At 48.6% G+C, this 12,945-nt stretch overlaps 1 long non-coding RNA gene across 1 annotated transcript; it reads left to right on the top strand.

The window, feature by feature from the left end:
* Positions 1-2,702: 2,702 nt before the first annotated feature.
* LOC115336402 lies at positions 2,703-12,698 on the top strand. Its single transcript, XR_003921754.1, has 3 exons — positions 2,703-2,712; positions 5,525-5,539; positions 12,537-12,698. It is a non-coding gene; the product is annotated as an uncharacterized LOC115336402 (long non-coding RNA).
* The last annotated feature ends 247 nt before the right edge of the window (positions 12,699-12,945 follow it).

Here is a 12,945-nt window from a genome sequence, read left to right as displayed (position 1 = left end):
CACTGCTGGCTGAGTAGGTAGTTCAGTTCATATTCAGTACAAACTGAAACTTCTAAAGCAAAGCTCCGCTGCTTTGGTGGATGAGCCCTGGTATCTCTGGTTCTCCATCAACGGGAGGGTCGGTCTGAATGCTGTCTCAGCTCTTTCGCTGCACTGACCCCCTTCAGTGCCGAGGATGGCACCGAAACCGTCACCTGGCCTGTCCCTGTGCACGGGTTGTTGTCATTCCTAAGGGCAGGATCCCTAGAAGGGTTCCGGATCTTAGGGGAGGGAAAAGGTTAAAAAAACCCCCAATCATCCATCTCCTTGGATCAGGGACTTACTTACCTGAGCATCCTCGGGGACGAGGATCTCTCGTGCCTCTAGCAGTCGGACTGGCTGACCGTGGGTTGTCCTCCCCAGCCACCTCCTGTTAACAAGCAGGATGGGATGCGTCTGTCTACGGAGGTTGGCATTTCCAATAGGTATGTTATTTACAGAGCCCTGTAATACTCGGTTCTACTACTTGTCTCTGTCAGGTTTAAATCTCTGTAAGATGAGGCCACTCTTTTGCAACTGTGCATTTCCCTTTCCTACCTGATTCTTCACAAATTTGGAAAGTCAATTTGCAGAGAGCTTAGAACCATAGACTCATAGAATCATTCAGGTTGGAAAAGGCCTCTAAGGCTATCGAGTCCAACCACAAACCTAACACCGCCAAGTCCACCACAAAACCACGTCCCCAAGTGCCACATCTACACGTCTTTTAAATACCTCCTGGGATGGTGACTCAACCTCTTCCCTGGGCAGCCTGTTCCAGTGCTCCATAAGCCTTTTGGTGAAGAAATTCTTCCTGCCTTTTGCTCTGGTGTTCGGAGAACACAATACCACTGGGTGTCAAGGAAGCATCTCAACAGGGACAGAAAGAAGGGGGAAAGAGAGGGAGAAGAGAGAGGGGAAGAGAAAGAGGAAATGAGGGGGGGAAGAAAGGGAAGGAGAAAAGGACGAAGGAGGGAGGGAGGGAGGGAGGGAGAGAAGGAAGGAAGGAGGGAAGGAAGGAAGGGAGAAAGAAGGAAGGGAGAAAGAAGGACGGGAGAAAGAAGGAAGGAAGGAGGGAAGGAAGGAAGGAGGGAAGGAGCAAAGGAAGAAAGAAGGAAGGAAGGAAGAAGGAAGAAGGGAGAAGGAAGGAAAGAAGGAAGGAAGGGAGAAAGAAGGAAGGAAGGGAGAAAGAAGGAAGGAAGGAGGTCTGCACAAATGATGTAAAGCAGCTAAAGCGTCACCTCAATTCTCTAAACCTCATGAGTGATTCAGCACTGGGTGGAAAGTGACTGGTGACCCTGTTTTCGAAGAACACTCCTTCTGTGCCTGGCACAGTGAATCTACACCACTGACAACTTGCTTTTAAGAGAAAGGATTGTTCTCTGTCTGGTGGCATGTTGAGGCCGGAAGCTTTGTTTTGCCAAGCTAGCAGGAACTGGAGGAATCCCTCCATTCTGAACGATGCAACAGAACAGGTCCCAGGGAACATTATTTAAGTGCCTGTGGAGGTCAGGTAAAGTTTTGCCCAAGCAGAGCTTATGCTGGCTACCACTGTGCCGAGCAGTTTCTATGTACCTGACGGGCTAGTGCCTAATGTCACGTTGCTCAGGCACACAACCTCTCCAAAAAAATTCGTTTACCTCTGGCAGGGCGGTAAATGACTGCTTTTCTTTTCTCACTTACTTAATTGGATTCTAGTTACTCTCAGCTGTGAAAGTATTATTAGAACCTGTCCGTTAAGATTTTCCAGGAGAGGACGAACCTGTCATTCAAACCTGCAGTGCAACACATCTGTGTGGCAGAAACCTAGACAGACTCCATGGATCTATGCAGAAACAGCAGGAGGCAAGAGAGATGACATTCAGGAAATAGGCAGCCCACCCGCTTTAGATACTGCAAATCCAGAAAAGTGTCAAATTTAAAGAAACGGGCCTCCTGAATGCAGGTTGTTTCGCACATTGTAGCATGGGCAGTTCAAGAACACCAGAATGACATGTATTGCTTTGAACTTCACTATTTTACACAACTTCCAATTTTCTCCCCCTCCCAGACCAGTTTGGGAAACAATTAGTAGGAGTGATGCCATTAGTCACACGATTAGCTATGAAGAAGCAAGGTTCCCTCTCTCTTCTACTTCCAAGAGGGAGTAGAAAAAAGAAGAGAGAGGCACCTCCAACGACTAGCAAGAGCGTGCGTGACTCTCCATCTCTACATTACACAGACAGTGTTGGCCTCAGGTTGGTATCAGCCAAGCACTGGCCTGCAAGACCTTACCTGCAACAGCTGGCGAAAGGGTGATTGCTCCTCGTGGATAAATCTCTGTGTCCCAGAAGCTAGCACTTGAGTGGACAGCAGTGGGATAAAACATGGCAGCATACCTGCACAGCACTGGACGTCCAACCAATTTTTCATTCTGTTCGCTCTCGCACGCTGCTGGGAGTTCCAAGGTGGAAGTTCTCCTCTTCTGTCTGTCTGTGCCACTCCAAGTGCCTTCCATTGCTGAAACAGCAAGCGTCCTTCTGGTGGCTCCTAAGAAGGAGATTAGAAAAAAAACTGAAACCTTCCTCAGCACGTGGATGGGGAATAGATACCCGGTTGTGGGCCACATTGGCAAAGTTGGGCTACAGCCATTTCAAGTCTCAACCCAGCAACCATCTCCTTTCTGCCCTAGCAGCCTGTGTGCCTGCACAAACTGTCCTCGTAAAGTGGCATTCTGCTAGTCACCTCTTTTCCCTGGCATGCACTCCTGACATAATGATATACCTCTCCTGAGGCATTCCGGACCGGTCCTGAGGCTTCACCTTGCAAACTACAGGGAAGTGGGGAAGACACCAGGAGATACTTTGCATCCGATCACAGAAGAGCAGTTTTGCAAACTTGCCGTTTTCAAGCTGTCCGCTAAAAAGCGGCAGGGATCACCCAGACAAGTGTATTTCAGAGATTTTCACTGAAGCCCGGGGAACGACGCTAGTCTTCTGAAATGCCAGAACTGTGCATGAATACTTCCTCCTCTAAGAGAATTACTTATTCTGGCAACCACATGGTAAGGCATGAAAGAGTCTTGACCGTTTATTCATCAGTTCCACTTGCAAAACCAAATAACATTTCACAAAAAGACAACAGTCATCTCTCTTAGAATCTCTTTTTCTTCACTGACTCTCTCAGGTTAAACAAATCCACTTTAGTCCCACTCACTAGCTACCAGATACCTGAAACTCTGTCAGAGCAGCTACACATCCAAATATTAAGACACACTGTTCACTATTTAGAAAAGAAAAAAAAAAGGAGGGGCAAATTTCTGACAGGATCTTAGAAATCTAATAACCAGTAAAACCACATTACAGACAGGCGTAAGCTACAGGCAACACACAGCATGCTGCTCAGGGAATGAACGGACACCCAAGCACACGAGTGTGTTTAGAGCTGTGAAATGTAAAAATGATACAACATGTGTATTTCACACTCAAGCTGTGGCATTCATGTGCTAATGGCAATTCCCAGACCTTGATGACAACATCAGTCCTTCCTAAGAAAAAGAAAGTGAGTTCGCAATTGTTTCATGAGGATTTGTTTGACGCGCGACAAATGACTTCCAATAGAAAACGTCATTTGGGGGGAAAAAAGCCCCGACTTCAAAAGACATTCCAATTGCTTTCATTTCAACTAGAACTTGTTTTTCACACTTTGTGAAAACTCGGTTTCAAAATGTATGAAGGACAAAGAAGGCAAGGACTGGACTGCTCAAAGAAAGAAGGAACTGTTGTTTCAAATCAGTTAGTACCGGGACCAAGCAGAAAGAAGGTGGAGCTTCTGGGTGTGGATTTGCCAAACCTTGGTGCTTCACGGCTGTGGTCGCGCACTCATGTCTTTGGTGTCACTGCTGAGGCAGTCTCTCTCACAGACATTTTTTTCTTTTATGCTGCTGGACGTCAGGTGGATTAATGCTCCAGCACAGCTAGCTCTGTAGCGCAGACGGAATGAGAAGATGAATTGCCACGTCTCAAAGATGCTCAACCGTGTGTCCTGCTCAGCCAGAGGAAGTGAAACTCTACATTTAGTCTAAGAGCCCCATGGCACGAGCTACTGCAAGGACCTTGTGTAGGTCCCGAAAAGCAACCAGCCAAGCCCTTGAAGACAGCAGCCCATTTCTTTCTGGCTCAAACACGACTCGGTTTAAGGTGATGAACCTACATGACCAAGACAAAGCTAATGAAAGAACTAAATTTACCTCTCTTTAGGAGCGCTGCTAGAAGCAGAAAGGACCAAACAGCTTCCCGCCAACCAGAGCCGCTTTCATCCTAACGCGACCATTAGTGCTGGTGTTGCGACGGTAGCTTGCAAGGCACCCACAGCCAGCAAAATCATGAACTGCAGCGGTGCCTTCCCCAGCTATTGTAGCAATCACCTTTTACACCGTGCTTTAAAAAGACATCCCCGTTTGCCAGTGGAAGCGGAAGAGAAGCAGTTTCAACAATTCCCCCTTGCCCATGCAGCGGCTCCTTGGTGCAGAGAAAACCCCAGGCTGCTCTGCGTCACAGCTGAGAGGAGCAGTCACTCCAATTTTAAAGCAGTTCAATTATCAGTTGCCAGGAACCATACCAAAGAGTTGCTGGTGAGACCATGGTATCTCCAGTGAGTAAACCAGGATTATAAACAATTCTTAACTGAAATGAGAGATTCTTCATAGCCCTCTCTCACCTAAACCATCACGTGCTCCTTTTCCCCGCCCCAGGTAGCTGATACTCCATTTTTTCTCCAAGCTGTACAAAAGTCAGTGTCCTACACAGCAGCTGGCAAAGGTTACTCCACTGTCTTTTCTCATGTGTACTGTGACATTTTGGCCATGCTTTAGCTAACAGAACTTGGCAGACTGTAGGAAAAAAATGCACCTAAAGATTAAGACTTGGAATATTTTACTGTTCGTTTCACAAGATCAGAATCTTCAGCCAAAATTCTCAGAAAACTGTTATTTTTTCCCCTTTAGACATGAGCAAAGATACAAATCCAAAGTTAATGAAGCAAAGGTATTCCAGTTCACGGTGCAAACCTAGATGAATCACAAATGCAGAAGACCTATTAATTGGGATGGTCGTTCGAGTGACGTTGAACTTTTGCCTGCTGCCTCCAGGGGAGGTATGGAGAAGGCAGAGCCAGACTCGTCCCAGCTGGAGAAAAGCAGATCTCTGGTCACCACAAAGGTGGTCAAACACCTGAACGGGCGGCCCAGAGAGGCTGTGGCGTATTCAGCCTTGCAGATATTTGAACTCAGCTGCCCAAGGCCTCGAGCAACCTGAATCAGATGCCCTCCTCTGAGAGGGGGATTAGACCAGAGACCTCCAGAGGTCCTCTCCAACCTGAATTGCTCCATCAGTTCTACCTCATACAGTCAACGAATGCATGCATCCATCAAGCTGCAATGGAGTATAACTCCATCATTGCTTTTTTATCATAACATTCAGCTTTAAGCACAGGAATTTTGACTTGGCAACATTCAATGAAACGTCAGGATCCTTCAGTAAAGGTTATAAATGAAAAGCTCCCGCAGGAAGGGTGTGTTCCTCCTCCCCTGCTGCCCTGTTACACGGAAAGAACCAGTCCACCAGGAACCAACCACCTGCAAGGAGTCCATGAAATAACAACGATCTTTTCAAAGCTCTCTGCTCAGGTAAATACGATGCTGGCAGATTTTGTCAGGGAATGGTAATTTTTCCAAACACCTTCAGCTACCAAGCTGCTAGAACAGAATCAACGTTGCTGAATAATTTAGTGCTGCTGAGCTATTCCATCACCCACCTCTATTATTCTCCCACTTTGACAACACTGCTCCTCCACCTGCGTAAGCCAAAACCAAACTCCCTACTTACTCTTGTGCAAACAACAGGAGCTTTGGGCTACTCAGTTCTACATATGCTATTAAAATCATTAACACATTTCTTTTCCCGGACTGTGACGCTAGTATCACTAAGCACGCATCTCTGCAAATAAAATGCTAGGACTACACAACAAGAGACAAAGCTCTGTGCTCGATTTTTGAGAAGACATCATCTGCTGTCATGGTATTCTGACTCTCCAAAACAGCCCAAAGTAGGCCAGGCCATCCAGTTGTCCTAAAAAACACCTTCCATCCATCTTTCACCAGAACATTTTCGGACTGATAGCTAGAACCAGTATAAATCCTGAATCACCAGAATTTGCTGCATGCCGTCTTTGACGGTACTTGTACACCAACTCTCCCTTCTCAGAAGCACGCTGCTCCCTTAGCCTGGCCTTCAGGTCACAGTCCTGCCACCCATTTGCTGTGCGACCTAGAAAAAGAGTTTGCTTCCATCGCTGTCTCCGTCCTCCCTCCCGCAAGACATGCTCCCTGACCTGACTGACGGTTTGGGGGCAGGCTGCTAGCAACCAGCAACCCACCTCTGTTCATCAGCTTTGGAGGTCTTCTGTAAACACAGTCTATTTTGTCCTGAAGGGTGCAATCTGGGTGGTTTAACGGTGTGTTTTGGGAGTGGTTTTGGCAGCACTCAGGCATTCCCACTCTGCTGGTATGGCCTCCCAAAGGAACCTCTCTGCTTCCAGCCTTGACTTGGATTCTTTTGGCTCTTTTGACTCATTAATACCCCTCGACAGAAGTCATGTGAACCCGTCGCTACACAGTTAACAGCATCTGAGGAAAAGGAAGTCAGGCTTCACTATAAATTAGTATTTCACAGACAGACGTCAAGGCCCTCTTTGGAAAAATTAATCAATCCACAACTTTTCTCAGCCTGTCTGCCTTTTGCTCATGGTTTTCAAGATCATTCGAGGGCTTTGCAGTCAAATACTTCATTTTCTCTTGACGTTTCGAAGAATGAAGCAACACGTATGCAGAAAGTACCACTGGCATACAAATCAAAAGTCACTGAACATAGTGAGATCGCTCCCGGTTTTAGACAAGTCTCAGGCCCTCTGCCGATACCAACAGATGCTGCAGTATCAGTTACGTTCTCCAAGTTGTCCTGACAGCACGAGACAGACAGACTAACAAAACACCGGGAGAGGAACCCGCACCTACCTACTGCCTCCTTTCCTGTTGAAAATGGGGTAGGCGGCCCACAAAGGAAAGGATGCTGTCAAACAGGGTTTCCAGGGACACTGTAATTGCTTTAGATTATGCAATTAAAAATCAAGAACACTCACGCCTTTGACAGAATTACTTCTTTGGCTGCTGCAAACCTACCACCAATATTTCCACAGACTTCTGGGTGGAGATAACGGCATTTAGTAGCTCTTTAGAAACATCTCCTATGGACGGCAGCATCAGGATCAGCTGTAGGCACAGCAAAGTTTTGGACAACAATGTAAGAACCTAAGGGCGCCAAACTTTTGCTCAGTCCCATAGTTTCAAACCTTCAGACTCCGATTCAGTCCTTGCTGACATCCTGAGGAAAATTGCCTTGGGCAGTCCCCAGATGCATTGTGTTTCACCTAGCGCATCCCTGAGCTGACGGAAGAGCTATGAGATGGAGGGAATCCCATCTCCATTCTGTAAATGAGGAAAGACCTTGAGAGACCTGCAGAGAGTTTCCCCAAGAGGCAGGGCAGGCAACGGATACCTGTTCTTCGTTTTCTTACGGCTTCTTCATCAGTCCACAACAGGTCCAAAGAGGAGGTACGTGTTCAGGGCCTGTCAGTTCCAAAAGCCCATCTGACGGGCCACCCTGGTTTGCTGTTTCATTTCCACTGTTAGCAGAAGCTTGGCATTTTGCTGAGATCAGCAACGGGATTTCAACAAAAAAGTTTTCTCGCATGCTTCCCAGATGGGAGGACAGTGATCATGCCTTCAAGCACCGGATTTTAGAGAAAAACACCTGTTTCACATGAAAGAAGACTTACATAGATACACAGATGAGGACAGCAGCTCTATTAATTTCACCAGTGGTAATAACTTCTGCAGGCTCCACCAGAAACACGTTGTCTGAGAAGGTAAATAAAAAGGAAATCTGCTTTTACTTTCAGGTGCCTTACTGCATATTTGCTTAAAACGTGTTTGCTTCAAAAGAGTTCCTTCAACTAGTAACTCCTGAAGGAAAGGCAATTTTCCCTCCATCATGGTTCACTGCCCCTTTTTCATCTGCCTACAGCACACAGCTTCCAGCTATTATCTCCCAGTAGACTGTCTTGCACTGCAGGTCAGGTACATTGCCTTGGAAGAAAAGTTCTTTTCTATTAATCAGTTTTTCAATGCCTGCTAATGTTCTAGGCTGCTGACATTAACAGAAGCATTGTAACGAGCTATAACGAACAGTAACGAGCTATCGCCACACTTTTCACTGCACTCCGACATCACTACTGCTGTCGATTCACCTAGTGCCCTGATCACCACCATCTTTCTCTGTAGACAGCAATTTCACAGGGAAACATTTCATTCTTCTTTGACATCAAAATATACTCCCACTTTTCCTAGTCCACACTGAAAGAGTCTAATTTAGTCAGTCTGTTTTTCTTTAGTAGGCCTCTTTGCAATGAAGTCGGGCTTCGTGAATGGAGAGCTACGCTACCCACTCACTGCCTTGCAGCTTGCACGGCTACTCACAGCTACCACAGAATAAACAGAGCGAAGCTCCCGCCTCGTCTGCAGCGCTACAAATACCACAAAAGCAGAAAGCAATGGCAAATTGCAGACTTGGTTTCATAGCAGCAGCTTGTAGCCCTCACCTAACATCGCTTGGTTTCAGCAAAGTTCTTACAACGCGATCTCCGTTCTGACCTGATGGCGGTGACCGAGTCCTCCCAGTTTGAGAGCGATACCATGGGCTTCGTGGGGACGGAAATGCAGCGCAGGGCAAGGGGCTGGTTCACCTCACCCTCCCTCCAGAGCAAGGAGGGACAGAAATGGCTGGGCCAGGTAGAGCAAGTGCTCAGCACACGCACTGCTCAACAGAGGATGTACCACTTGAATTGATCCTCTTCGACTCAGCCATGGTGTTCCCAGGACAGGAGAGAGATGTTGCCACTGCTTCCTCACGGTGGCGCGATCCCACCACAGACTGAGCTCTCCAAAGCCCTGGGAGATGGTGGCTTAAGAGAATATGGGATAAACTGTAGCACTGCATTAAAAGGTCACACGGTCAGAAGAGAGGGCTGGGCACGCCAATACCATTAAACGCACCAGCAAGACTTAGTCAGTCTGCCAAGAAACGGGGGAAGCTGGGGCACCTCCTGCAACGGGGCTCTGCACCGGGCTGGCTACCACCGGTCCCCCATAGCAATGCTGCCATGTATACCACAACCTGGAAAGCCCTGAGCTGTGCTTCTGCAAGTTTCTGACAAAGACCAAGCATGTTGTCTGCAAGATATGCCTGAGCTACCTCAAAATTTGCTAATTCAGACACCCGTGGCAACAGAGGTGCAACAAGAAGACAGCAGCAGAGGTGAATATTCCATGTACGAACCAAGCTGCTTGCCTGGATTTTGGATTTCCCAGTTTTGCTCTTACAAGAAGATGGCTGAGCCGGCTTTAGACTGTTCTGGTCACGCCTGCGTGAGCTATGCCCGCATCTTGAATGTAACGCGATCCCGTGCTGTATCCACGTATTTTCCGTAGTTTGGTGTACTGACGCTTACACAGCTGATTGCAGGGAGCACCAACTAAAAATTCTTGCAGCTGCCTAAGTTACTCAGAGGACAAATGCTCACATACAGTGGATCTTGGACTGGACACGGTTCAATACCGTGCGAAGGGCACAAAGCAGCTCGTGAAAAAGAAATTAGTATTCCCTCATAATATCAGAGGTGCCTCACAAGCGTGAAAAAGGGAACAGAGATAAATATGAAAGGTCGAGAAAAAAATCCCAAACTCTTCACTTTCCAAGCAAAAACCTGGCAGGTTCTCAAAATATAAAAGCCATCTGCCCAGGTCCTGCAAACGCGCGTTTTGCTCACAGACAAGGCAATGAGCAATTTCTTTTAAAATCTGTATTCTCTCCATGTTTAGGCTTCTCCTGGGACCTCACACGGTGCCAATAAAATCTTTTGCTATTCTGGACATAACGTCAGGTGTGCGCATATGCTCCAAAAGGCAAGAAGTTTATCTTCACTAAAACAAGAGTCACCACCTTACCTAAAATCTGCATGCATGGAAGAAAAAGGTTTCTCATTTGCGTTAAATAAAAGGCCCAACATTATAACTCAGGGTAGCCCTGCTGAATTTTCAGTGTACCAAAATTAATGATATACTTCAGAGCAATTTTGCATGAGCCAGTGACTCTCCTCCTTCACAGGGATATTGAAACATTCAGATACACTGGGGAATTACATTATTAAACGTGCTGCAGAGCATACTGAAAATGGAATCCTGCTGAAAGTTTCTTTTTGCTTTTGCACAGAAATTCTCTTTCTGACCTCTTGCTAACGATCGTTGCTATTACTTCAGTCTAGATCACTTAACCATCTACTGGGGAAAAAAAAGGAAAAAGAAAGAGGGAGGAAGAAATCTCACCAGGCTGAGCAATGCCTTTGGTCAAACAGAGAACGGGGACGTCAGCAGAAGTCGGCTGCCTCCTCGGGTTGTTGCTCTCAGATGGTACCACTACCCTCAAGAGGCTGCAAAAGGCCACAATCCTACTGCTTGCTCTGCCTGTGCGGCGCGCCAGAAACCCAGCCATCACGTTGCTACCCGGGGAGACAGTCAGAGCATGCATGCAGTGCTGGCCTGAGAAGGTTCCCCCATCCAACAGCAGCCAGCTCCTCCCTGCCCTCCCTCCCCATCAGCAGCAGAAGAGCAGCAAATTCACCGTCCCACAGACTTGCCTCCCCCAAGTGTCATCTCCTTCACTCCCATGCATTGCAGACACTTCCACATTTGCTTTGCAACTGTGCCAAGCTGTACCTCATTTAACCACCAAGCAGTACGGAGAGTTCAGTCCAATTTTGAAGTCTAAGGTGAGAAACAGAGAGAATAAATTACTTGTTTAAAACAAACAAACAAACAACAAACAAAAAAAAGCCCACACAAAACTCACAATCCAACACAGATGTAGAGCATTTCAAAGGCATCGCTGGATCACTGCATTCTCGACCACTGATGCACAGCTGCGTTTCTTCCTGTGGTGACACACTGTTGGGTGCATTCATTTTAGCTTGTCCGCCAACTAGCATCAGATTTTGCCGTCAGCCGGGCCTCCTGCGGAAGCGTACACTGCGATGAAGAACAGGCTGCCCGACAGCTACCGATGGCCAGTGACGCACCGCTTACAGCGAGAAGGATGTTAGGGTTGCAATGTGCGTCTTCACAGCCACACACACACCACGTAATCAAGACGTCGGAACGTGGCGGGCCCTGGCTGAGGATTTGCTGCCCCTCGAGGCCGCACACCACCGGAAAGCAGACCGAACCACCGCCAGCCAGCGCTGTGGGGACAGGCGGTCCTCCAGGCACCCTCAGCACACGAAGCTGTTGCTACCACCAAAGCTGCGCTGACCCTGGCCCCTCTGCAGGGCGCGAGTGTTAACTCATTAGCCGCACCCCGAGCTCACTGTGCACAGACAAAACTCCCGCGGCCGTCGGCGGAGGCAGCCGGCACCCCGGGCCTGAGGGGCCTGAGGAGCCTGAGGGGCCTGAGGGGCCCTGAGGAGCCTGAGGAAGCCGGAGGGGCCTGAGGGACCTGACGGGCCGGAGGGGCCTGAGGCACCGCGGCACCGGCCGCCCCGCCGACCGGGCCGGGGCCGCGCGCTCCGCAGCGTCGGCCGTCCTGATTGGCCCGGGTGCCCGGGACCCCTCTCGAGGAGAAGCGGGGAGGGACGGGACCAAGCTCGCCCGCGGCTAATGGCTGCCTGCCCACAAGATGGCGCTCCCGCGCTGATGCGCAGGGGCCCGCGGTTCGCAACAAAGCTGTTGAGGATAGAATCATAGACGCGATTAGGTGCGAAAGGCCCTCAACCACCATGGAGTGTGCAACCGTAAACCTAGCGCTGCCGAGTCCACCGCCAACCATGTCCCTAAGTGCCCGCATCGGCACGTCTTTTAAATACCCTTCAGGGATGGTGACTCAACCACTTCCCTGGGCAGCCTGTTCCAGTGCCTGACAACCCGTTCGGTCAAGAAATTTTTTCCTAATATCCGATCTAAACCTCCCCTGGTGCAATTTGAGGCTGTTTCCTCTTGTCCTGTCACTTGTTACTTGGGAGAAGAGACCGCCCCCCACCTCGCTACAGCCTCCTTTCAGGTAGTTGTAGAGAGCGATAAGGTCTCCCCTCAGCCTCCTTTCTCCAGACTAAACAACCCCCGCTCCCTCAGCCGCTCCCCACAGGACTTGTGCTCCAGGCCCCTCACCAGCTTCGTTGCCCTTCTCTGGACACGCTCCAGCACCTCAATGTCTTTCCTGGAGTGAGGGGCCCAAAACTGAACGCAGCACTCGAGGTGCGGCCTCACCAGTGCCGAGTACAGGGGGACGATCGCTTCCCTGCTCCTGCTGGCCACGCTACTTCTGATACAGGCCAGGATGCGATTGGCCTTCTTGGCCACCTGGGCACACTGCCAGGTCGTTTTTGTCCTACCTCCATCATGTTCGTTCTGTTTCTCCGGACTGGTCTTACTAGTTTCAACCTTGCGGTTGAAATAAGGATTACCTCACTGTATGTGTCCCAACCCAATGTCATGACTAACACATCACGCTAAGAAGATGGAGCTTCCATTTTGGTAAAAAAAAACTATTTCCCTGAAGTTTCATATCATTTTTGCACTAGCATAAACTTTTCTTCCCGTATGAGGAACGGAAAAAGGCCCAAGGATTACGCTTCTTGCATCACGCTAGCGATACCTGCCGACAGCGGAGTTTAGGTACGAGGTTCCCGCGAAGAAAAGAAAAGACGGCATTCAATAGCTTTGTACAGGATGAATTCAGACAAACTTGTAATTACCGGTTTTCCTCAGCAGTGAGGCGCGAGGAA

Source organism: Aquila chrysaetos, chromosome Z (genome assembly GCF_900496995.4).
Source record: "Aquila chrysaetos chrysaetos chromosome Z, bAquChr1.4, whole genome shotgun sequence".
Lineage (NCBI taxonomy): Eukaryota > Metazoa > Chordata > Aves > Accipitriformes > Accipitridae > Aquila > Aquila chrysaetos.
This window is presented reverse-complemented; position numbering and strand designations above follow the sequence as displayed.